We start from the raw sequence: 22,942 nt of genomic DNA, 5'->3' as shown, positions 1-22,942 counted from the left end.
TCCCTCTCTCCTGCACCTCCCCCTCACTTCTCTCTTCTTCCCTCTTCCTCCGTCCACGGTCACAGTATGGTTACCCCAAACAATATTCCTGCGAGGACCCATCCTCGGTTCACATCATCTGAGCACAGCAGAGGCAGAGGTGGGTCCCGGCTCTAGTGGCAGCTACGGGGCAGGACAGAAAGTGAAGATGGGGAGTGGAGTGCCCTGAACCCTGAGCAGGAGGCTCGGCCATAGCCAGAGGCAGCCTGTCCAACTCTCATTCATCTGAGCTGGTTCAGCCTCCCAGGTAGGGTTCCTTCCAACCTGTGCGGGTTCTGGATGCTCAGAGCTCCCTCCCTCCCTGACTTGGCTGGAGAGAGATCCAGGTAGAGGAGTCTGGGTGTGGCCAGGGTCAGGGGTTGCTGGTGAGTTGGGACAGGTGGTTCAGGTTGTGTTCAGCGTCCCCATGTGCATGCCCCAGCTCGAGGATGTTTCTGCTTGTGCTGGAAGCCGGTGGCCTCCGTTTAAGTTAATCACATTATGCTCGGGGGAGCAATATGGGAATTGAGTGAGGTCTGGAGGGAATCCACACACGCACGCTGGCTCGCACACTCACTGCAGCTCGGAGCACAATGCCGCCGCCGCCGCTCAGCCTCCCAGCGCCGCTGTGCCTTCCTCGCAGGTGGACGCCGGGCGCCTGGCACCGCCTCTGCCGGGTCCCGACCCGCCTCTCCCGCGCGGCCCCGCGAGCCTCCCAAGTTGCCGGGGTGCTTGCGCCCGCCCCCCAGCCCGCCCGAGAAGCAGGCGGGCCGAGGCCGTCTCGCCGAGGGGAGGAGAGAGGGAGCCGCCGGAGGAAGTCCCCGAGGGTGGAAGCGCCCAGCAGCGGCCGGCGCCTCCCGCAGGGGCTTCCGGGGAGATGGAGCCACGTCGGGGCCGCTCCTCCCGCTAGAGGGGGCGGGACACTCGCGCGGCTCCTGCGGGGCTCAGGTTCCGGGAGACCCCGGGGCAGGGCTCTCGCCTTCCTCCTCGCCCCACCCCAACTCGGCGCCCCGAGCGGCGGGTCCACGTGCCCGGACCCTCTCGCCCGCCCGTGGCGCCCACCCTCGGGGTCATCATGACTCGGCTGAGCTGGTGCTTCTCCTGCGTGATCCGATGGGGCAAGTACCTCTTCTCCTGCCTCCTGCCCCTGCGCTTCTGCCTCCGCAGCCAGGTAAAAGTCCTCTGCCTCACCTGGCACCTGTCCCCTCCCTGCACCCCTCCCTCAGACAGGCACTCCGGGCAAGCGGTCTGCGGTCTGCCTGGGGGCCAGTGTATCACCCTCCCACCCTCAGGGACACCACCGTCTTGACCATTGTCAGCCTGGCTTTCGTCAGAGTTTGGGGACTCCTGGGGGGCCCCTACCCATGCAATAGGGATACATGAAGGAGGAGTGGCTGCCCCTCCCCAAGCGCACCTTAAGTTTGGTCAGAAGTCTGGAGGATAGTCTTTGGGAAGGCAGTGGGGATTTGGGCACGGAGGAACCTATCTAAGGGTTTAAGCATCCCTAAGTTTCTGTGGGAAGGGAGGACTAGTTCCTGGAAACGTCTCTTTTCCCCCACCGGACTGAGGAGGGGCCAGAGTTAAGGCTGGGGGAGAGCAGAGTGACATGGAAGTGGGGTGTGAGGGGCTGGTGGACTCAGAGGGGCTATCCCAGTAGATGGAAGGACCGGGGAACGGGACAGGGAGAGGATGGGGGCGGGAGGCAGTAGCTGGGTTAGTGAGGGTGGAAGGGTCTGCAGGGACGCAGTGCTATGGGTGGGTGTGTCCTAGTTGAGCATCCTGGGATCCTCCCAGAGGAGAGAAGATCCTTGACAATGTCTTCAGGGTGTGTTTGCCTCTGTGTGTGTGTGTGTGTGTGTGTGTGTGTGTGTGTGTGCGCGCGCGTGCGCGCGCGCACGTGTAAGGGGGAGGGTGGGGAAAGGGTGGAGGTGGGGGCATAGGTGGCCAGCAGAGTAGGGAACTGGAAAAACCGCTTGTAACCTCACATTCTCCCCTAGAGGGGCAGAGAGAATCCCCAGGGCATGACTTGAGCCCTTGGAAGCTTCCAGTGAGGGGAAGGAATTTAGGGACTCGGGGTCCTATGGCAGGAAACTGACCTTCTGATCTGTTCTGCATTCCTTTGAGAAACTGGAAGGGCCCGTGTCACACTGGGGAAGAGGGGTGCAGTACCCCACTCTGGTTAACTAAGAGTGCCAGCTGCAGAGCCCGTCTGCCTAGCTCTGAATTCTGGCTCTTCCATTTACTAGCTGTGGACCTTGGGCAAGGTGCTTAATCTGGCTGGACCTGAGTTTTCACACGTGTCACATGGGCATGATGAAACTACCTACCCCAGTGAGTCGTTGTGAAGGTTAAATGGGGCAGTACGTTTAAAGTGTTTACCAAAGTGCCCACTACATAGTAGTGTTCCATAAAAATTACGGATATTGTCTTTATTATTAGTGTGCCTTTCCAAGCAGGGGTCTCCTTCCTTGTAGACCTCCAGACAGGCCAGAACTGGGGTATGTGGGGATGGAGGGATTTCTCCCAGTATCTATTCTCCCCCTCATATGGAATTGAATGTTCAGCTCCTCCTCCCAGGTGCTGCCTCTGGGCCTCAGTTTCCCTCTCTGCCACTCCGCAGTGGGGAAAGGTGCCAGCAGGCTTCCGCCCCAGTCACCCAAGGTGTGCTTTGAAATCTTCTAGCAAAATGCATTGTCCCCAGTGATTGGCTGGGAGGCAGCCGCTGCAGCTGTGGAGCACGGGACCAGAGCACCATCCACGGTCCAGTGGGCTCTGAGTTCAGATGCTGCGGAGTCGGGTTTTCACATTTGGGAAAAGGCAGCCTGCAGCGGGCAATGGCCACCCAGGACCAGGTCAGTCGGACCCCAGGCTGCTTAGCAATTCCCCCTCCTCATTTGCAGAGGTAGAGAGTGACCTGAACTCCTCCTGGGCCAGGATTAGAACTGGGCACTGGTGGTGGGGGTGGGGGGGTGAGGGGCTGGCTGAGCAGGTGCAGTCACCTCCCTCCAGCCAGCCTTTGAGGGCCTGAGTCAGGCAGGAAATTAGAGCTGGGGGAGAGATCAAGATCATTGAGTAGAGCTCTGGGAGAGATTTTATTAAAAATTGTTGGGATTGGGCCCAGAGTCTGTCCCCACCTAGGGTGCTGGTGGAGGGGAGGTTAGGGGAAGGGGATGTGAATGATGCCCTTTCCTATGTCAGCTGGGGAAACTGAGGCCCAGGCAGGGCCGGGTTGGAACCTCACCTTTTGTCTCAGGGAGCATCCAGATTTCTGGAATGCAAGGGGGCCACCTCCATCTCATACTAGAGGGGTGGTAGTCATGGGGGCAAGAGGCAAGACCTCCCCTAGCCCACAGGGTGCCTTGGTGGGCTTTGGGATGGATGCCCCATGCTCCGGACTGATGCGGCCCATGCCAGGCTTGGTGACTGGAGTATGGATGGGACTTCAGCCCCCACCTCGCCCCTTGGCTGCACCCTTGTGTGATGAACATCCCACGTAGTGGTACATGGAGGCACGCTAGGGCTCCAGCACCCTAGAACTCGAAGGCCAAGTGTGTGTGTGCTGGTGGGAAGCAGGGTGAGGAATTATGGCTTACCCGAAAGGAGGCTCTCTGGGCAGCGGGGGCCAGACCCTGTGCTCACCCAGGTCTCGGGCCCCAGGGCTTGCTGGTACTGTGGCCTTTCTCTTCCTGTTGCCTCTTCTAGAGCCATAAGGGAGCCCAGCCCGTCAGTCTCACCCTGAACTGTGCGGCAGCACTCTTTCCTGCCCCCTGCTCCTCCCACCCAAGCCAGACCTGGGCAGCTGACCCCCTTTGTGGAGCTGCAGCGCCAGCCCTTTGATAGGGGGTGGCAAGAGAGCTCACATGTCACCACAACATGGGACCTCAACCCCTCGTCCCTGGGTGACCGTACTGCTTGCTACAGGAGCGGCAGGAAAGTTCTCAATTCTCATGAGATGTTGAGTCAGACGCCCTGGTCTCCATTCTCACATACACTAGCTGTGTGACTCTGAACCTTTCTGTGCCTCAGCTTCTGCATCTGTAAAATGAGAGCTGGTAGGAGTCTTAAATACGATACCACAGTGAAGGGCCGAGTTAGTTACTAGTGATCTTTCCCGGGGCCAGAGGTGGCATGGCAGAGGCTGAGGGGACGAAAGCCGACAGATACAGTTGCCGAGTGCTTTGGTGTTAGGATCTGCAGTTGGACATCGGACAGGAATTCCAGAGCCGGCAGTGCACCTGCCTATTTGATGGGAGGCCTCTGGGACCGGCTGGGAAGAAGGCCATGGTTTGAGCGGCCCCTGCGTGGAAGGCGGTGGGCTGTGGCATTGGTAGGAAGCTGAAAGCTGGACTCTGGTCTGATAGTGACCGGAAGGCAGGCTGCTTAGGAGAACGTGTGGGGCCTGGGACGCACGGGTTGGGGGCTCTGTTCCTGACCCGCTGGCTCTGTGACCTCCCTCCACTGCAGGGCTGTGATCTGATAACCAAGGAAGCTGGATGAGGTCAGCTGTGCCCCAAGGCCAGACTCTCCCAGTGGATATGTTTGACTGACAGAGTGGTTTCTTTAAAAAAGCCAGCGTGGCGAAATTTGCTTTTTTGTTCATATTTGGTATAAAAGACTTTATACGATAATATAGATTTGGGGCCTCTCTCGGCAGATCAAAAGATCCGATGGTATGGGCTCACGTCCCTGATGCCACAGTGGCTGTCACTGAGAAGCGTGTGTCCCCTTTAGCTGGGGCTGCCGTCTCGAGGTCACCAGAGACCCCTCTTCTTTGCCTTCTCTAGTGCCCCTGAGAGCTCTGGCCTGTGACCCTTCCAGTCACCCTGACTGTGGCTGCTAGCTGAGCCAGAGGGTCTTTCCGCCTCCGATGGTCTATGACTTTCACGTCTGTGCTGGTGGTGACAGAGGAAAGGCTCAGTGCCACCATCGGAGATGGGCTGGACAACAGGAAGAACTTTTTGATGGATGAGTGTCGAGAGATAGGAGGAATGCATTGGAGGGAACTTGGCATCAAAGAAGGTGCAGCTGGAAGGGGCCTTGGAGGCCATCAGCTCGGCCATTTTGCAGGTGAGGAAACTGAGGCTGGGAGAGTGTCAGGCTTACAAAGCCCTTTTTAGCTTCATTCCTGCCCTCACTCACCCATCCCTCCGCGTCAGCTCAGTTCACCTCCGACCGGCGCCGGCCCTAGAACCTGCAGAACTGTTTCTTCCGTTGACTGCTGGGTCTGGATCTGGATCTGGAGACCCGCTAGCAGGAAGTGCTCTGCGTGCAGGTGGGGGAGACGAGTGGAACACAAACCAGGCCACAGCAGTGGGGAGGCAGTGGGGTGGTGTGGCACAGGGCGGTGGCAGGTTCTGAGGCTTCTGGGATCCCAGTCTGGAAAATCCAGCCGGCCCGCTGGCGTGTACCTGATGTCTGCTGCAGACAAGACCCTGGTGCAAGCGCGAGGCGGGGAACCCCAGACTGAGCACGAGTGTTCTGGCCTCCTGAGAGTCTGCAGCCTGAGAGAGCTCAGAGGCAAGGGAGGGGGTGGCAGGAAGAGACAGTACTGAAGATGGGTGGGTATCGTGGGCATGTGCAAAGGTGTGCAGGCTGGACTGCCCAAGGCCTTTTCAAGGGGGCCAGAGGGGGAGAGAGGGAAGGATTGGGAAGTTAGATGCTAACTGTAGGAAAATAGGTTAAGACCCATTGATTGACAGATTGACTCATTCATTCTTTAATCAGGTCTGGTACCTGCTGTATGCCAGGCTCTGGGGATAAGCACAGGACGTGTCCTTGCCCAAGGAGCTCTCCCCTTGCGTGGGTGGGGGAGGGAGCGCCAGGCTGTGCAGGATGAATAATGGGTAACGAGCCCCAAACAGGGGCTCGTTGCAGAGTTAAAGACACCTCAGGTGGCAGAGCTTAACATTAAACCGGCTGGATGGTGGTTAGGTAGCAGGAAGGACTTCCCAACAGTGAGAGGTTAAGATACAGGAACAGACCCCCAGAGGCTTGGAAAAGAGAGATGGGAGCCTTCTGGGGGAGGGTTCTTCCAAGGGGACCTGCGGCACTAGGGCCCTTCCCACCTGTTTTTAGTCCCAGCTGGGGGGGACTGGGGAAGGCACTGGCCTAGAGGCTGCAGGGCCCCTTTGGGCTTTGTGGGAGGCAGACAAGTTGCTGTCACTGTGACTTGGTCCTCAGTTTTGTTTTCCAGCATTTCTGGGAAGCTGCAAGGTAATTTCTCAGAACTTCTGTGATAGCTGCTGGGAGGCACATTTCCTAGTGACGCCAGCAGGAGAGGGCGGTGGGAGCAGGCAGGGAGGACGGGTGGGCGTGGGTACTGGGGTGTCAGGACGTGGCCGCCTGAGCCCTTGAAGCGGTGGGAAGGCTGGCAGGGCTGGTGGTGGTGGTTGGGGGGGTGAGTGGGCTCCAGGCGCTCAGAGAGGCCTCCTGAAAAACCACTCCTCCTTGCTTGCCCCTACGCTTGGGTCCAGCAGAGGGTGGGAGGGTCTGCAGGAGTGTCTGTCTGTGGACGCCCCCAACGGGCTTGGTAGGGAGGTGGCTGGGGTGAGGGGGCTGAAGGGTATTATGACGCTGCAGGGCATGCAGTGTGGGGGCAAAACCCTTTGTAGCTCAGTAGCTCTGCAGAAGCGCTTGGAGCAGGAGGAGCAGGGAGTCCTGATTCCTCACCCCATCCCCCTGAGCAGAACAAAGACTTAGGCACCTGCTCCAGGAAGGACCAGAATCAGACACCTTGCTTCAGTGTCCTCCCCTGACTTCTTAGAACACCAAACGATAAGAATGTCAGTCCTTGTGCAGTGCACAACCCGTGTTTCTGTGTGTGGCAGCCTTTCCCCAGAGGAAATGTGAATGTTTCCCTCTCTTTTTGGAGTTTCCCAGGTAAATGTCTTGGCTGGACTGTGGGCTGGGAGTCAACATACCTGCTGGGCAGGTCCGGCTGAGGGGAGAGGCCAGTTGTAGAGAGTGACCCCTGGGGATGCACTGTGTGTGTGGTGCTGACAGAGAGTGGCAAGGGCATGCTCTTGGGTGACGGGGGTGGGGGGAGCGAGGCTGGGAATTTGTAACCCTTTGTACATGTGGCGGGGGCGTATACAGCACACTCGTGCATGTGCGTAGGAGCTCAAGCGAGAGGACTTTTTTGCCAGGTTACTCAATCCAGGAAAATGGTCTCAGAGTGCTCTGGGTGGGGCCCTGTGCTCGGCATTTTGAGTGTTTATGTGAGTTGGACTCTGTGTCCTGATGTGTGTGTCTTCAGAAGGGGGTGGGGCTGAGCCCTCTTTCCCTCCCCTGAAAGGCTCCAAAAAGCAGAATGGGTGATTCACCAGCCCCACCCACTCTCACTTGGTCCAGCCTCGGCCAGAGCTCAAAGAGGAAAGTCTTTGGGGGAAAGGTGGGGGGGGGGGGGGTGGATCCAGACAATGAGAGCCTGAGCAGATTTTGCTGGATTCGCCTGCAGTGCTCCCTGGGAATACACTTAGATTCTGTACCCTACTTTTTACCCCTCTCTGGACCCCAAACTATTGCCCCGAGCTAAGGTGGGGGGAGGGGAGGGCTGGCCAGGAAGGGGGACACTGTGGGGGAGAAGTAGGCGGGTGGAATGGTGGGAGGTGAAAACCGGGCCCAGGGAGGGGGAGCCAGGGAGGTGGAGGAGGAAGTGGGGAAATGCAAACCAAATGTTGGCCCAGGGTACAGTCAAGAAAAACAGACTCTTGCAGGAGCCTGGAGCGGGGCTCCCTTTAGGAAGGGCAGGAAGGGCTGGGACAGATGTTTGGAGAAAAGAAAGAAAGAAGGAAAAAAAAAGAAGTAGGAAAAAAATTGGAATGAAATCCACAGCCTGGAGGCAGGGCCATTCTCCCACAGTCTCTGGCCTGGTTTCTCTTGTGTTAAGGCCTGTGTTAAGGCTGAGTGTGTGCGAATAAATGTGCGTTCCCAGGGCGGGAGAACGTGCATCTGTACTCAGAGATGGGATGGGGCCAGGGAACCCCAGGATATACAGACTGTGTCTGTCTGTCTGTTCATCAGTGGTCTGGGGGTGGGGAGGGGGGCTCCGCAGTGAGGACAGCAGACTCCAGGCCACCGGCATCAGATCAGAAGGTGGAGGAAGTTTTGGTGGCTCACTGGGGTCGTATGTCTGGAGGTGTGTGTGTGGGGAGTGCAGGGTGGACGGTGATGGCTTGTGGGGGGGCTGTCTCCGGTAGCTGTCCCTTTGCCCCGTCTCCTTCACACCCCCTGCAAAGCAGGGCTTCTGACCCCCAACGCCACCAGCCACCAGCCACCAGCGGAGCCTGGAAGGAGGGAGGAGACTGGAGGCTGGGACAAGGGGGTGGAGTGGGGGGAGGAGGAGGAAGGGAGGGAGGGCGAGAGGCCCGACAGATGCTGGCTGGAGGAGCAGCGGCCTCATTCTCAGAGCTGCCTTCTGCCTGCTCCGCGAAGGCTGTGAGCTCAGGGGGGCCGTGTGCAGGCTCCGGGCTTGGCCCGAGCGACGGGACCCACCAAAGATGACGTGGATCTGTCTGTCCTGCATGCTCTGGGTAGGTCTGGCTGCTTTAGCTAGGAGGTTGTACCCCCCACCCCCGGTCTTATCCTTAGGCTGAGAGCCAGTGGTGGTCGGGTCTTTGGGGGGGAATGGAGGTTGGTGGTGAAGGCGGAGGGCCTCTCTGCCTCTAACTGACAGAAGGACAGACTGACTTGGGCAGGCCCTCAGCCGTAGTCCTTCCCCATCAACAGGGCCTAGGCCCTGGTTCTCGTGGTCGGCACATCCCCCCTCTCTACCTCTCTGGCCTCCACTTGAGTGCAGGGGCTGCAAGTAGAAGAAAGAACCAGAAGTTTGTTTCTTTTTGGGGCCTCTCCTGCCTGCCGCCCCCACCCCCTGCCATCTTGGGGAGGGGTGGGGGGGCGGAATTCCTCCCCCCCTGGGTTGCTCAGCCCAAACTGGAGAAGGTGGCTGTGCTAGGGGCCCAGGGAACGGGAGACACTGACCTAGCAAATGTAACCTGGGAAAGCCTGGCTGCAAAGAATTCTGCTGGGATTCCATCACTTCTGTCCCTTCTCCACTCACTTTCAGCCTCTACCCACTGCCATCCCTTCCTCTCTAGGCCTCCCATCCTTACGGACACCCCTGCCGCCCCTCCCCTCCTGCCCAGGGGAGGAAACCCCTGCCTCGTCCTCCTCCTCGGTTGAGGAAGGTGTGGGTTGAGGTGAGGGTGCTGAGGTGTGGCCAGGCAGGGCTTGGCGGGGGGCACATGATGAGGTTAAAAGCCTCGTGGGAGAGGTGGGGGCTGGGAGAGTCCCGGCTGTTGCAAGAGGGGTGAGGGCAGGGGCAGGAGACCCCTTCCCTAGAGGGGCTACTTGGCTGTCTGGGCTGGGCGAAGGCATGCACAGGGGTCAGGAGGGCGGGGAAGCCATCCCCGGCTGAGGTTCATGTCGTCTCAAAGAGAGTGATGACTGGTTTTGGGGGAGGGAGCTTTAGACCCGGATCCAGATGTGGCCTTTCCTGCCCCTTTCCCTGTTCTGGCCAGGCCCTAGGCAAGCTCAGTCTGAGGACAACCGTGGGACATCAGACTTGGGTAGCCAGGTGTACTTGGGACAGAGGGGGGAAGGGTGGGAGACGGGGCTGGGATGAGGGGCTTTGGGTGGAGTGTGGGGCTCTGGGGCAGGCATGGGTCTGAATAGTAGACTGAGGGTGCCTGGAACATCCTGCACACGGGATGCACCAGTGGTTTGCCGGGCTGATGTTGACATCTGTAAAATGGGAGCTTTGGCCAAGTTCATCTCTCTAAGGTCTTCCGGCTTCCCTCAGATGAGCTTACAGTGCTGAGGACTGAGGTGGGCAGTGGGGAGCCCTGCAGGGGGAACAGAGGGCAGTTAGACTTCCAGGGATGATAGGCTGCTGTGGATGGAGGAAGGGCCACCCCTGCTCAGAGGTCGTGGGGAAAGTCCTTCATCCTGACAAGCCTCAGTTTCTCCGTGGGTGAAATGAAGATGGTAAAGGGGCATTGCAGAGAGGTAGGCGTGTGTGCCCTATGGATCTTACTGTCCTTTCTAAGAGTTGGGAGAAGGTGCTGTTGACCAAAGGGAGGTACGGGCGCTGCGACTTTGGTGCCTCTAAGCCCCTCCCCTGCCCCCTCTCCTGGTGCCTTCCCAGCCCTGTCCCTCCTGGCCCTGTGGGACAGCCCAATGGGCACTCGTCTACGGGATGGGGAAGAGCTGAGGGAGTGGGCTGGGCAGAGGGGGTGGCCATTGCCAGGGTGGGCTGCAGTCTGGGGAAGTGTGGACTGGACCGAGGGCCCCGTTCTGACCGTGTCCAGGCTGTTGTCTCCCCCTCCCCCACAGCTGCATGGGTAGTTGTACCGGCAAACTTCCTCTCTTCTGGGTGGGCCTTGGTGGGACTGGGGTGTGTGTTTGTGGCAGGGAATGGAGGGGTAGATGGCACCAGTTATGGAGATGGGGCACAGAAGCCCTGGAGACCTTGCCAGGGGGGCTGCTTCTGCCTCGAAAGGCACCTGGCGGTGGGAAATGCGTGGACTCTGATACTAGACAGGCCTCAGTTAAAATCTTAGTTCTATTACTTGCTAGATGGGCAGCCTTGGGTAAAACAGTTCCCTTTGTGAGTCTCAGTTTCCTGATCTGTAAAGTGGGAATAATAAAACACACCTTGTATAGCTGGGATGAGCACAGAGGTAATGTATGTCAAAAGATCAGGTACCCAGGCACACAGTAGGTGCTCAGTAGATGCTGGTCCTTCCCCCTCTCGGAAACCTTGGCTCGTGGGATCCCCTGTATCCCAGATCTCATGTGCGGGGAGGATCTACCTGGGATGGCTGTTGTGGGCCGGGACCCCACCTCTGAGGCTCCCGACTGCCCAGGGCCTGGGGCCAAGAACTAGCTGGGTCTGCAGTTATTCTGGGGCCAAGAACTAGCTGGGTCTGCAGCTTAGGAAGGTAAACTGAGGCATGGTCTGGAAGAGATGTCTTATGCCCTAGTGTGAGTGCATGATTGTCTATGTGTGCACATGTTCCCGGACAGGGATAGCTACAGATGTTTCATCCAAGAAGCAACGTATCTGCAGGGTATAGTTTTCACAAGCTCTAGGAATGAAACAAATATCACTTTATTAGCTGAGGGGTAGAGCTACATATTCTGCATGACTTGATTCTCTCATCAAATGCTCCCGTTTGTTTCTACATATCCGAGTATGGTTTATTTAGAGAATAATACATGCCCATTAATTGAGGCTTTTTGATGTTATGCCGATTGAGTTAGAGCCACTCTGTCCTCTGGAACTGGAAGGAACGCCTCAAGGGTGGTGGGGCTGAAAGAGACACAAGGCCGTGGCGGGGAGTGGCGAGGGCGCCCAGGCCCTGCCCTGAGTAAGCCACGTGGCCTCTGGCTGGCCACTCGACTTTTCTGGACCTCGCAGAAGTGTGGATAGTATTTTCTGAGGCCATTTCCAGCTGCAGACAACGAAGTGTTCTCTGTTCTGGAGTTCATGCTCTTCCCAGTGCTAAGCACGTATTTTTTTCGGAAGGGTCCTCACGAGCCCTCAGGTTCTCAGCGTGCGGTTTCTGCCACATAGACCCCAGTCTGACCTCCTGGTCCTGAATTTGCTGTCTCTGGAGTTTTGTTTGCCCGTGAGGGCTGTGCCCACCCGGGGCTTCCTGATAAGCAGGGTTTGGGACCTAGGCTGGGCTGGATGAGACTGACCAGGGTCTGAAACAAACCCCTCCTTGGGCAAAGCTTTTCGGAATGACTTTTGAGGCACAAAGTCCGAGACAAGTACCTCACTGTCTTTCTGCAGTGTTCAAAGGAAGTGCTGTGTGCTCGCTGACAGTGCCGTGCCTGGCCTTGATCCCGGCCTCGCTACTTGCTGGCTGTGTGCCCTTAGACAAGTAGCTTTACATCTCTGTGCCTCAGTTTCCCCACCTACCTATAGGGTTGTTAGATTTCAAATGAGCTAATAGACCCACACATTTGGAACCGTGTCTCTCACACAGTCAGGGCTCAAGAAATGTCAGCTCTTATCGTATGATGGCATGTTTTCAAAGCCACCCAGCAAGCTAGACTCAGGACTAGAACCTGGGTCTCCTGGTCCCCCATCAAGGGCTTTCCACTCTGGGACTCCTTCAGGGTAGGGTGTGTGGAGTCGATGTGAATGGGGCCAGGAGAACGATGTGAAGGCAGAGAACAATCAAGGCCTTCCCCTGCAGACAGCACAACAATGCTCAGAACACGGCCTCTGGAGCCAGCCTGCCTGGGTCCAAATCCTGACTCTGCCACTGGATAGCTGTGGTGGTCAGACAAGTTATTTTGCCTCTCTCTGCCTTTCTTGTATACAGTTCCTTGACTTAAACAATTTCGTTTGAACCTCAGTGTGATTCCGTAAGGCACAAAGGGCAGGGACGACAAGTACCAGTTTCCAGCCATGGCGAAGGGGACCCACAGAGGGTAGGTGGCTTGCCCAAGGCCACATGGCCGCTGGGTTCAGTGTTCCTGGACAGGGAAGGTGAGGGCCGGTGCGGGGTGAGGGGTGTTGGAGCTCTGGTTAAAGGGGGTTGGGGGCGAGCAGCGAGGGGTACGGGCTGGTGTTGGGGAAGTACCGTGTGTGATGGAGAAACCGTCCGGCCATTGGGCCATGTTGGCACCCGCCTGCCCACCCACTGCCTGTCCATCCATTTCATGGATGATGATGGGGTTCTACTTTCTTCAAGAAGCTTGCAGATCTTGGGCTGATGATTATAATAAGATGGGTGTTGCCAAGAGGGAAGCTGTGGGTGTAGGTTAGGGGGTACCTAACCTGGATTGGCAGAGGCAGAGGTGTTAGGAAAGGCCTCTTGGGAGGCCTTTAATGCAGAGGTGAAGCTGAGAGCTCGGAAGTCCAAGTACAGCAAATGAAGATAGTTGTGGATGGATAGGACAGGGTCAACTAGCCAGGATATGGCCTTTGGGTAGAGGGGCACTGACGATGTGACTGTCAGGGCTCCTAGAGATGGCCAGGACGGGCCACTTCCGGCATACTGTTACAGATGATGGCAGTGAGGTGGCTAGGGACTTGGGACCTTGCCTCAGTCAGACCTGGATTCGAATCTTTGTTCCATCCTGCCCTACCTGTGTGTCTGGAGTAAGCTCCTCACCTCATCGTCACTGTGAGGGGTCCGTGAGGGACTCCGTGGCAGCCTCTTGCCGTGGCACCAGCCCATGAATGTGGCTCAGACTATCCCGTCCCTGTGTCCTTCCACCCCGGGAAGGGTGGGCACAAAAAGGGACCTGGGACTTGTTGATCAGGAGCGTTGGGATGTGGTTTGTGAAGGAGCCGAGTGGCGCAGAGAGAGGCCAGCTGAGGGGAGAGATCATTCAGCTCAGGGGACCGAGTCAGGGGCTGAGTCCTGGGCTCCCATGCCTCCCATGCTCCTCTGTCACCTGGGAGGAACTCAGTCAGTGCCGCCCCCTGCCCTCCTCCCTCCACAGAGATGCAGGGCTACTCACAGTCAGAGAGCTTTCTTCTGAGCTTGGATCGGTGGCTGGTGAAGGGGGTGACCTGTGTCCTCTCCCCGAGGGCAGGTCAGTGGGGTACAATTACACGGGGAACTGAGGCCAGGCATCAACTCCATTCAATTCGCTCCTTCTTTAGGGATCACACTGTTCCAGCACCTGAGGGACATGGAGCAGAAGTACCGGCAGACACGTGTACCTGGGGAGCTAGTCTAGCGTGCACGCGCACGTGCGCGCACACACACACACGCATACACACGCAGGAGTGACAGACAAGGTGAAACGTAGCCCATAGCTAGGGAGCTTTTACTATGTGCCAGGTGCTGTTCCCTTGGCTTTTGAGGCATTGTCTCACAAGCTATGGGTGGTTACTTTTATCAGCCCATTTAACTAAAGTGAGGCAGACAGGGGTTCAAACACTTGCCTGGGGCCACCCAGCTAACAAGGGAGGGGAGGGACAGTCACATTGCACAGAGTCCTATGATGCAGCCCCAGGAAAACACAACCAGGAGAGGAAGGGATACCTGGGTTGCAGGTGGGGGGCGGTGCTTAGCCTGAATTGAATCCTGAGGAACCTGAGGGACCTCCTGCCAAAGAGCCTAGAGTCTTCGAAACAGGGAAATCAAAAGGAGGAGTAATGGGTCCAGATGAAAGAAGATGAAAGAAACCTAGCAACGAAATGTAATACAGGCCTCTGCCTGAATCCTGAGTGCAAAAGAAAAACAAAACCAACGGCCCAGCTCTGAGGGATGTTAATGGGGCAAAAGGGGAAATGAGAATATGAATTCAATATTAGATAATAGTACCACATTGGTGTGGAACTTCCTGCGCGTGAGACTCAGTGGAGCTTGTGTAGGGGCAGAGACGGAGAGGGAGCGCGGACCCAAGTGGCACATCATTAACAAACGGTGAATCACGGCCACGGAACAAGCATGCTCGTCTTTTCCAGCGCTTTTACGCTTTTCAAAACACCAAAAGAAGGCAGCAGTGGAGAGACTGAATCTGAGCCGGTGGTGTGTGGGGGAGGGTATGGGGAAAATCTCCCTGAGGGGGTGAGGTTTGGATGAAGCCTTCCAGGATGAGGACAGAAGCCTAGAAGCTTGGCCAGCTGAGAAGGGAGGACGGGCATTTTGGGAGGAGGCAAGAGCAGAGCAGAGGCTCAGAGGTGGACGCAGGGCAGGGAGTCGGGGAGTGGGGTGTGGGGATTGAGATGGCGGGGTGGGCTGCTTACGGACCAAGGCTGCTTCCCCGGCTGGCTTGAGGGAGTCCGGGTTTCATCTTGGATTCATGGGTAGGCATGGAAGCATTCTGGGGGGAGTGGGGGCATCAGTGACCTCATAGAGCGGTGCTCCTTAGAGGCTGCATGGAGGCTATGTGGGGAGTAGGGGCCCGGTGTCAGGGGACCAGAAGGCTGTTGCGGTAGCCGTAGGTTGAAGTGACAAGGCCTTCAATAGGGCAACGGCCCTGGAATCAAAAAGTACAGGAGGGCTGAGAGTGTTCAGGAAGCAAAATTCAGAGTTTGGCAGCTGGTTGGATTGGAGGGTGGAGGGCCAGGAGTTGGGGGGTGACTCAGAGTTTTCCACCCTGGCGACCAAGAACACTGTCAGGCCATTAGCTGGCTAGCAGATTGCAGGTGGTGGTGGTGGGTAAGGAACTTTGGTGTGTATGTGACAGGAAGTGGGGTTGGGGGAAGTTTGCTCTTGAGGTGACCGGGGTCTCCCAGATGCTCCTTGGGGAGTCTGAGTCTCCTCCACAGAAATGACAGCTGATGCCAGCCTGGCAGCCTAGCACAAGACTGCCAGATGTGGACTGGTGGATGGCCAGCAAGCAGGGCAAGGCCTGCCCTAGGCCTGCTTTTTGGTGACTCTCTTCCCTGAGGCTCACTGGCCGCGTAGACTTCTGCCCTCTGGCCACATCCTCCAGGGCTCCTAGCCTCAGGGCATAGGGAACCTAGTGGGGATAGGGCTGGGGAAGTTTCTCTGGAGGGGGCAGGAACTCCTGAGCTGGAGGACCCCTAGGGCTGCTAATCCCCTTTCACTCCCCACCCCCACACCATCACACTCTGCCCCCACGGGGCAGGGAGGAACCAACAATCAGCCTTTCCCACCCCAGGGCCCAGGACTCCTGCCAAATCTGTCGCAGCCAGATGTGCCCCGCCCCTCTGGCTGGGATGTATCTGGCAGGCAGGCTTGGCTGAATGGAGGGTGGGAAAGAGAGGATCCCCCTGAGGCCCAGGAAAGCCCTCTGATGCTGGGTGGGCTTGTCACAGGGGCAGGGGACTCTGGGCTCGGAGGGTGGGGAAGTATGACTTCTGGGCTGGGACCCCTTCCCTTTTCGGGGCTCTGGCTCTTGAGGGAAGTGGGTGTTGGAGAGATCGGGGAGCTCCTGTTGTGTCTTCTGTGTCCCCCTAGTTTCCCCCAGGCCCTCCAGGAGCTAATCCAGCTAGGAAGGGTGGGGAGTGCTTTGTGAGGCTGTCTGCCACCTGTCAGGAAAAATGATGAGCACTGTCACAACAAGTGGTTACCCCTGCACAGAGATTTGCACTTCACGGGCTCGTTCACATCCTCTGCCTGTATCTGCAGAGTAACTCTGGGGGAAGGCAGTGAAGGTACCCGACCCCCATGTTTTTTCTTTGTCTGGATTTTAACATGTGGTCGTCGGGAAGTTCTCGTACCCCCTCGAGTCTAATCTTGTGTCCTTGTGACTTCTGCCCGCCCCCCACTGAGTTTTGTTTTGTTTTCAGTAACTTCATAGATCACGTCTGGTTCATTCTTACCGTGACACCTCCTTCAGATATTTGAAGACATAAGGTTCACCCACCCTAGACTTTCTCCTCCAGCAAACTGGGAAATCTTCATACCTCTGTGGGTGACCCTTTCAATGAAACTGCCAGATACCCATTGGATAGCCGGTGAGCCAATACTGTAAAGTGGAGGTCACAGCCTGGAACCACTTGCCTGGGGTTGGCCAAGCTGGCCTCCTCACTCCCACCTGGGTTCCCTAGACTCTCACAGAGGGGTGATATCTCATGAGACATCTCTCTGTGTCACCATGAGCATGTCCTGCCCTCCGTTCCTCCAATCCCTTCATCTCAAACGGGCCCATTGTTTCCCCTGCTCTGTCTATACTCAGAGGATCTTGTCCAAACCCGGCACTTCTATCTGGGGACTGTGAGAACCAGAGAAGGTCACTGATGTTCTCAAGGTCACCAGCCTAGACAGCAGGTCTCTAGATTCCCATCCCAGCACTCCTTGAGCCAGAGAGCCAGAATGGGGTGGGGGTGAGGGGCAGGAGTGTGCTGGGCCGTCGCCCACAGGCTGCTTAGAGAGGCCGCGAGTGAGGCCCCGAGTGTATCTGAAACCCTGTTCCTGTTCTCCAAGCCTGTGTGGGGAGAGATTTTGTAAACTCACATTTATGAGTTTGGGCAGGCAGAGCAGGCAAGCCCAGGGCCCACGGGAGAAGTCTGGGCGGTTGCTTGTCAGTCTGGAAGGCTCCGCCTGCTCCCCATCTGTTCACTGGGCAGCCAGGACCCTCTTTTGGGAGATTCCACTGCTCCAAGTATACTTTGGGGAGAAGGTCTCTTTCTGCCGGCTTTGGGGGAAGGGCTGAATTTGGGGTATAGGTGGAGAAGTCTGGGGGATAAATCAGAATGGGGGGCCCTGCTTGACTCAGTGGGGTGGGAGAGGCAGGTTTAGGGGGTGGCTAGAGTAGGCCTGAAAAGACTGGGCTTAAGGGCTTCCTGCCTGCCTCCCCAGACAGGCCTTAAATTGAACTCCGGGTCCCCTTCCTGCTCCTCCCCCCAGCCCAGGGGGTGCTGCTGCGTCTGACATTGGGCTGGGCCCCCTCCCTGGAATGTCTATGACAGAGATTGTCTGGAAGGCTGCCAGCCAGGGGCTCAGATGGGAAAATAGGGGAGGTGAGACCTCAGAATGGAGGGAGCTCACCTACCCTCCTTGCGGGCTGGGGGACAACTGAATGAGGTCCAGAGCAGGACAGTGCCCTGTCATGTCCTGCCCCCATCCTCAGAAGCTGGAAGCACAGCTCCTAGGACCCAGCACGCTGGAGTATCAGAACCCAGGCCCTGCTGCTGGGCTTAACCACTAGGGGGCACTGCTGGGCTTCTGGCACCACTCTGGCTCCATTGCCCCCTGCCCTTGCCGCTTCTGCCCTGGGCTTTGTCTCTGATCCATCCTGCCTCCCTGCCATCTCTAGCTGCCTGTCTCTTTGAATTTTGAGACAGTCTCAAACTTGAGATAGTTGCAGATACAGTGCAAAGAACTTTTTTTCTTGAGCTATTTGAGAGTAAGTTGCTGACACAATGCCCTGCCACCCTTTAATGCTTTCCTGGTTTTCCTACAGGGACTTTCTCCTACCTAACCCAACACAGCCATCAACGTCCGGGACCTGACATCAATACATGACTACTGTGTCCTCCTCAGACCCCACCGAAGTGTGGCCAGTTGTCCCACTGACGTCCTTTATGGGCATGGGAAAAATCCAGTTCAGAATCAGCCACTGCTTTTGTCAATCATTATCTCTTTAGACTCCATCAGTCTGGAAATCTCCTCCATCTTTCCTTGATTTTTGTGACCTTGTCACTTTTGATGATTATAAGCCATTTAATTGGTAGACTGTGCCTCGATTTGCGTTGGCCTGATGTTTCTTCACGATTAGATTCAGCTTGTGTCTCTTCGGCAGGGAAGTGGCAGAAGTGATGTTCTGTTCTCAGTGTGTGTCCGCCATGGCGCACGATTTCCAGTCTTCCCATTACTGGTGATGTTCGCTTTGATCATTTGATTAACGTGGAGTCTGCCGGGAAAAGTGACTTTTTTCCCTTTGTAATTTATAAAAGTGTGGTGTGGTGAGGTGCTTTGAGATTTGTAAGTATTCCGTTTCTCATCACACTGTGAATTTTTTCACGTATTTTGCATATCAGCATGGGCTCATTTAGGCCACTGCTATCGTTCTGTATTGTGATGCTCAAGTCTTCCCAGAGTTAGCGTTTGGGGGCCCATTCAAGCTGGCTCCTGTGTCCCTTTGTCTGTCTGCCCCTTTGATTCTCTGGTTCCCTTTACAGTCTCTGTGTGTTTCTATCTAATTTCTCTTATTCTCCATGTGTGCTTGTTCATCTCTGCCTTTGTCTCTGCCTTATCTCTGTCTTCTTCCTCTCTGACTCTCTGTTGTCTTTCTCTGTCTTTCTCCGTTTCTCTGTCTTTATCTTTGTCTCTCGGTCTCTCCAACTCTGAGTTTCTGTCTCTGTCTCTCTCTTTCCCTCTCTATCTCTCTGCCTCTTTGTCTCTCTGGCTTTCTGTGTCTCTCTCATTTTGTCTGTTTTTTTCTCTCTGCATCTCTCGCGGCTCAGACTCACTCTGCCCCCCAGGACTCACCACTGCAGTGTCTTCAGAGAGGAGTCCTGGACCTGCTAGCTTTCGGGATGCTCTGAACACACAAGTCGCCCCCTCTGGCCCCTGTGTCAGCGCTTGGAGGCTCTGGAGCAGGGCACAAGGAGGGGGACCTTGAAGAGAAGAACCCTCCCCTGGGACTTCAGGGTCTGCTATAGGTTGTGTCTCTGTGTGTGGCCATGTGTGTGCAGAGGGGTGTCAGGGAGCCCTGCGCAGGGTGAGGGAGCTGCCGATGTCTGTGTTCTGCCGGCCCCTGCTGCCAAAGCCGGGAAATGCATCAGGTTGGACACCAGGGTGAGGGGCCTTGGAGAGGCATGGCGCCCGTGGGCAGGGATGGCTTCACGGGGCATCCACGGGAAGCTCCCTGAGCCTGGGCCTGGGCTGAGGGCTGCAGATGGGAGGAGGGGGTCCTAGGCAGTGTGGGTGCAGGGTTTTGTGGCTTAGAGTGTGTTCCCATATGTGGTTACGAAGGACAGACTGTCAGAGTTTGAGGGTGTGGTGCCCAACCTCATGCCATCCAGAGCAGGAAACCGAGGCCTGTGGCCGCGGCGGCTGGTGACTGGCTCAGGGCTCACAGCCAGTCGGACACAGAGAAGGCTGGACTGTCAGCCTGCCTCTCATCGCATGTGTGTGGTGCTGTCGTTTTAAAAAGGAGGTTTAAGGGGCGCCTGCCTGGGTGGCTCAGTTGGTTAAACATCCAACTCTTGATTTTAGCTCTGGTCTTGATCTCAGGGTTGTGAGTTAAAGCCCCATGTTGGGCTCCATGCTGGGTGTGGAACCTACTTAAAAATAAATAAATAAATAAGTAATAAATAAATAAACAGATAAATAAATAAAGGGGCACCTGGGTGGTTCACTCGGTTAAGTGTCCGACTTCGGCTCAGGTTATGATCTAGCCGTTCGTGAGTTTGAGCCCCGCGTTGGGCTCTGTGCTGACAGCTCAGAGCCTGGAGCCTGCTTCGGATTCTGGGTCTCCCTCTCCCTCTGCCCCTTCCCCACTCACACTCTGTCTCTCTCTCTCAAAAATAAATAAATGTGAAAAAAAATTAAAAAAAATAAATAAAAAGGAGATTTAACATGCCAATATTTTCATAGTGCAAAGAACCAAAAATAAAGATGGAAGAAGCCCGGGCTGGGGCAGGAGGTGGTAGGGATGGGGGTGAGAGAGAACGGAGGGACGTGGCACGTTGGCGACATGGGGACACGGACAGGGAAAGGAATTAGCTGTGTTCACACACGGTGATGAAAACGAGGTGCTGCTGCTCTGTGCGACTGTGTGGATAAACCCCACGGATTAATCCTGAGTGACAGAAACCTCACAGTGAAGCTTAGAGCTCCGGCAAAATGCATCTTTGGTGAAAGGAGTCGCCACAGTACTTACCTTAGGGGGCTATTGACCGGGTCGGCCATGAGACAGCCTCCCGGGGTGTGGTTGTGCGGTGTGCGCGTGTAAAACCGTATTGAGCAATCCATTTAAAATCAGTGTCCCGGTAGGCTGACCCAGCTAATTGTGGGAGTCTGGGTCACACTCAGCTTTCTCTCTCCTGGGGCACCTCCTCCCAGAAATGGGCCCAGGCCTGTCACCCCTGACGGGGCTCTCACTTCTCCTTTTCCCCAGTCCTTGCCCACTTGTCCCCTAGTCCCCTCCGCCTCCTTCCCCGGCCTTCTGCCCAGGCCTGATCACTGTGCCTCTCCCCCCACCCCCCACAGCCGGAGGATCTGGAGGCCCCCAAGACTCACCACTTCAAGGTGAAGACCTTCAAGAAGGTGAAGCCCTGTGGTATCTGCCGACAGGCCATCACCCGGGAGGGTTGCACCTGCAAAGGTGAGCAGCTGGTCAGGCTCTGGCCGGGGGGGGGGGGGGGGGGGGGAGAGCACTGTCATGGGAACGAGGTGGCCTGGGGCCGGGGCAGATGTCCTCGGGGTCCTAGCCTGGTGCCTGGTTCTCCTGTGGGGAGATGTGCTACGCACACCAGATGGCAAGCTTGTGGGTGTGTGTGGATGGTACCTGGCAGGTGTGGGTGGCACGGGCATGACCTGTGGCTTGTGAGCGAATGGCCGGGATGCGTGTGGATGATATGAAGAAGGCACGTGGAAGGGGTGTCGCATGTGGATGGCGTGTGGACGGTGTGGGGGAGGTGTGTGGAAGTGTGCCTGGCACTGAGGAAGACGCCAAAGCTAGGGAGGAGTGCAAGAGGCTCTGAATCCGACTTGGGGGAGAGCCTGGCGGCTGCTGGGCTTTTTCAATCACTGTTCTCATGTGCTTCTGACACGGCCTGGGATTTGGCTGTGACTGTTGCCAGAGAGGTCAGTGTCTTGCCCCAGATCACACAGTAAAATCAGCAGGGGGGCCCCGCGCACAGTCTCAGTGATGGTGACTGACACCCCCTGCCCAGCGGCCCTACCAGATGCCTCCTTCTCCTGCCCCCCCCCCCCCACCTCCCATCAATCGCCAGGGCCCCCAGTGTAGTTTGAATCACTGAGCCTCTCCAATTCAGGCTGGCAGCACCTGTCATCCGGAGGGCTGACTTCAGCTCTTGGCGTCCTGGCCCGCCCTCTCCAATCTACTGTCCTCACCAGCTCCGAGAGGGACTCCATGTAGATCTGGTTATGTCAGCTCCCTGGTAAAGGTTCGGGAGCCCCCACTACGCTCAAGACAAAGCACTGACTCCTTCCTGTGCCTCCAAGGCCCAGCAGGACCCACCCCGTGCCAGCTCTCTGACCCATCCGCCCTGTCCCCCAAGCCCATACTCACCCCGGCTGCACCTCGCTCAGTTCTGGAATACGCCAAGTATATCAAACATGCCAGAGGGGCCGGGCTCCTTCTTGCCCGAGGGTCTTCACTCACGTGGCTCTACCCGGACTCTCCCCTCCCTCCCTGCCAGTCTCGGCGGGGCTGGGAAGCTGGGCATCAGAGCCTAGGGAGCAAGCACGAAAGCACTTAGTATGAAAGCACTCACATGGATCTCCTGCAGGGCTCGCAGCCTCCGGAAAGTGCTAGTGTCGCCCTCAGTTTACAGATGAGGAAACCAAGGCTCAGAGTAGTTAAGTCTCTTGCCAAGGCACACAGCTGGCTGGGTCCGAGTGGGGTTGTCGAGGGTGTGCTCTCTGGGGGAGGGAAGTCCTCCTAGACAAGGAGTTTCAGCAGTATGTTGGAGGGGGGAGTGGGTGGATGGGAATGTGTGAGTGTGTGTGAATGTGCACGTGGAGGCATTCTAGGCACGTCCTGCTATGCGCAAAGGGCAGAGGTTAATGGTCCTTGACTGAAGAGCTGGGACGCCGGAAGGAATTTAGGAGGCACAGGGACTTCTGCAGTACCAAAGTAAGCCGCATGGTGTCACCCTCCTCCCAAGAGGTCCGGCTGGGACGGTGTCGGGTTAGGGTGGGAGCCGGGAGAGTCAGGAGGAGATTGCTGGGGGCGCCGTTTTCCATTTTGCTTGCGTCACCGCCCCCAGTCGACCCGCTGAAGTTAGCCCCTGAGCCTCCATTCCCTCCACCTCCCACCAGTTCCTTCCTTCCTTCCCTGGTGTGCCTTCCCTTCACCCCAGACCGCCAGCACTCCTCTGATAGGAGGCAGAACAGGGGTGGGGTAGAAGGAAGTCTGGCACTCAATGTCTGACCTTGGCACATCTCTGGCTGCAAATTCTGTAATAGTCTGTAGTCCTAAGTTCCCCAGTTGACCTGGCTTGAAGGCCTGGGTTGAGGAGGGGATGTGAACCTGTGGGAAGGGAAGGCCGCCAAGGTGAGACCTGGGTTTTACCTGGTTCGGAGCCTGGCCCTGCCAGTGTGAACCAGAGTGGAGGGCAGGTGGCCAGTGAGCTGCCAGGCTGGTTTGGCAGCTCTGAATGAGTTATTGAGAAGTGGGAAGAAAGCCAGGACTGCAGCCCAGAGGCACCACCAGGTGTCAGGACTGGGCCATGGAAGGGCTGCGGCTGGGCCCAGCAAGGGAGGATTGAAGACTCCCAGCTCTACAGGAGACTACGATGTGCATTCTCAGCAGAGGGTTGGGGTCACCAGGCCTGGGGATGGGGTTG

The 22,942-nt window shown here is 56.9% G+C and overlaps 1 protein-coding gene across 2 annotated transcripts in view; it reads left to right on the top strand.

Annotated features, from left to right (window-relative positions):
• Positions 1-1,127: 1,127 nt before the first annotated feature.
• Positions 1,128-22,942, top strand: part of TNS1 (tensin 1) — a 201,261-nt gene continuing 179,446 nt past the window's right edge. The window contains exons 1-2 of one of the 2 annotated variants that reach the window (XM_042995305.1): positions 1,128-1,189; positions 20,619-20,733. The gene's annotated coding sequence lies outside the window, so the exon portion shown is untranslated. The remainder of the gene's footprint in view (positions 1,190-20,618; positions 20,734-22,942) is intronic. The other variant, XM_042995306.1, reaches the window with a different exon arrangement.

Source organism: Panthera tigris, chromosome C1, assembly GCF_018350195.1.
Source record: "Panthera tigris isolate Pti1 chromosome C1, P.tigris_Pti1_mat1.1, whole genome shotgun sequence".
NCBI classification, from domain to species: Eukaryota; Metazoa; Chordata; class Mammalia; order Carnivora; family Felidae; genus Panthera; species Panthera tigris.
This window is presented reverse-complemented; position numbering and strand designations above follow the sequence as displayed.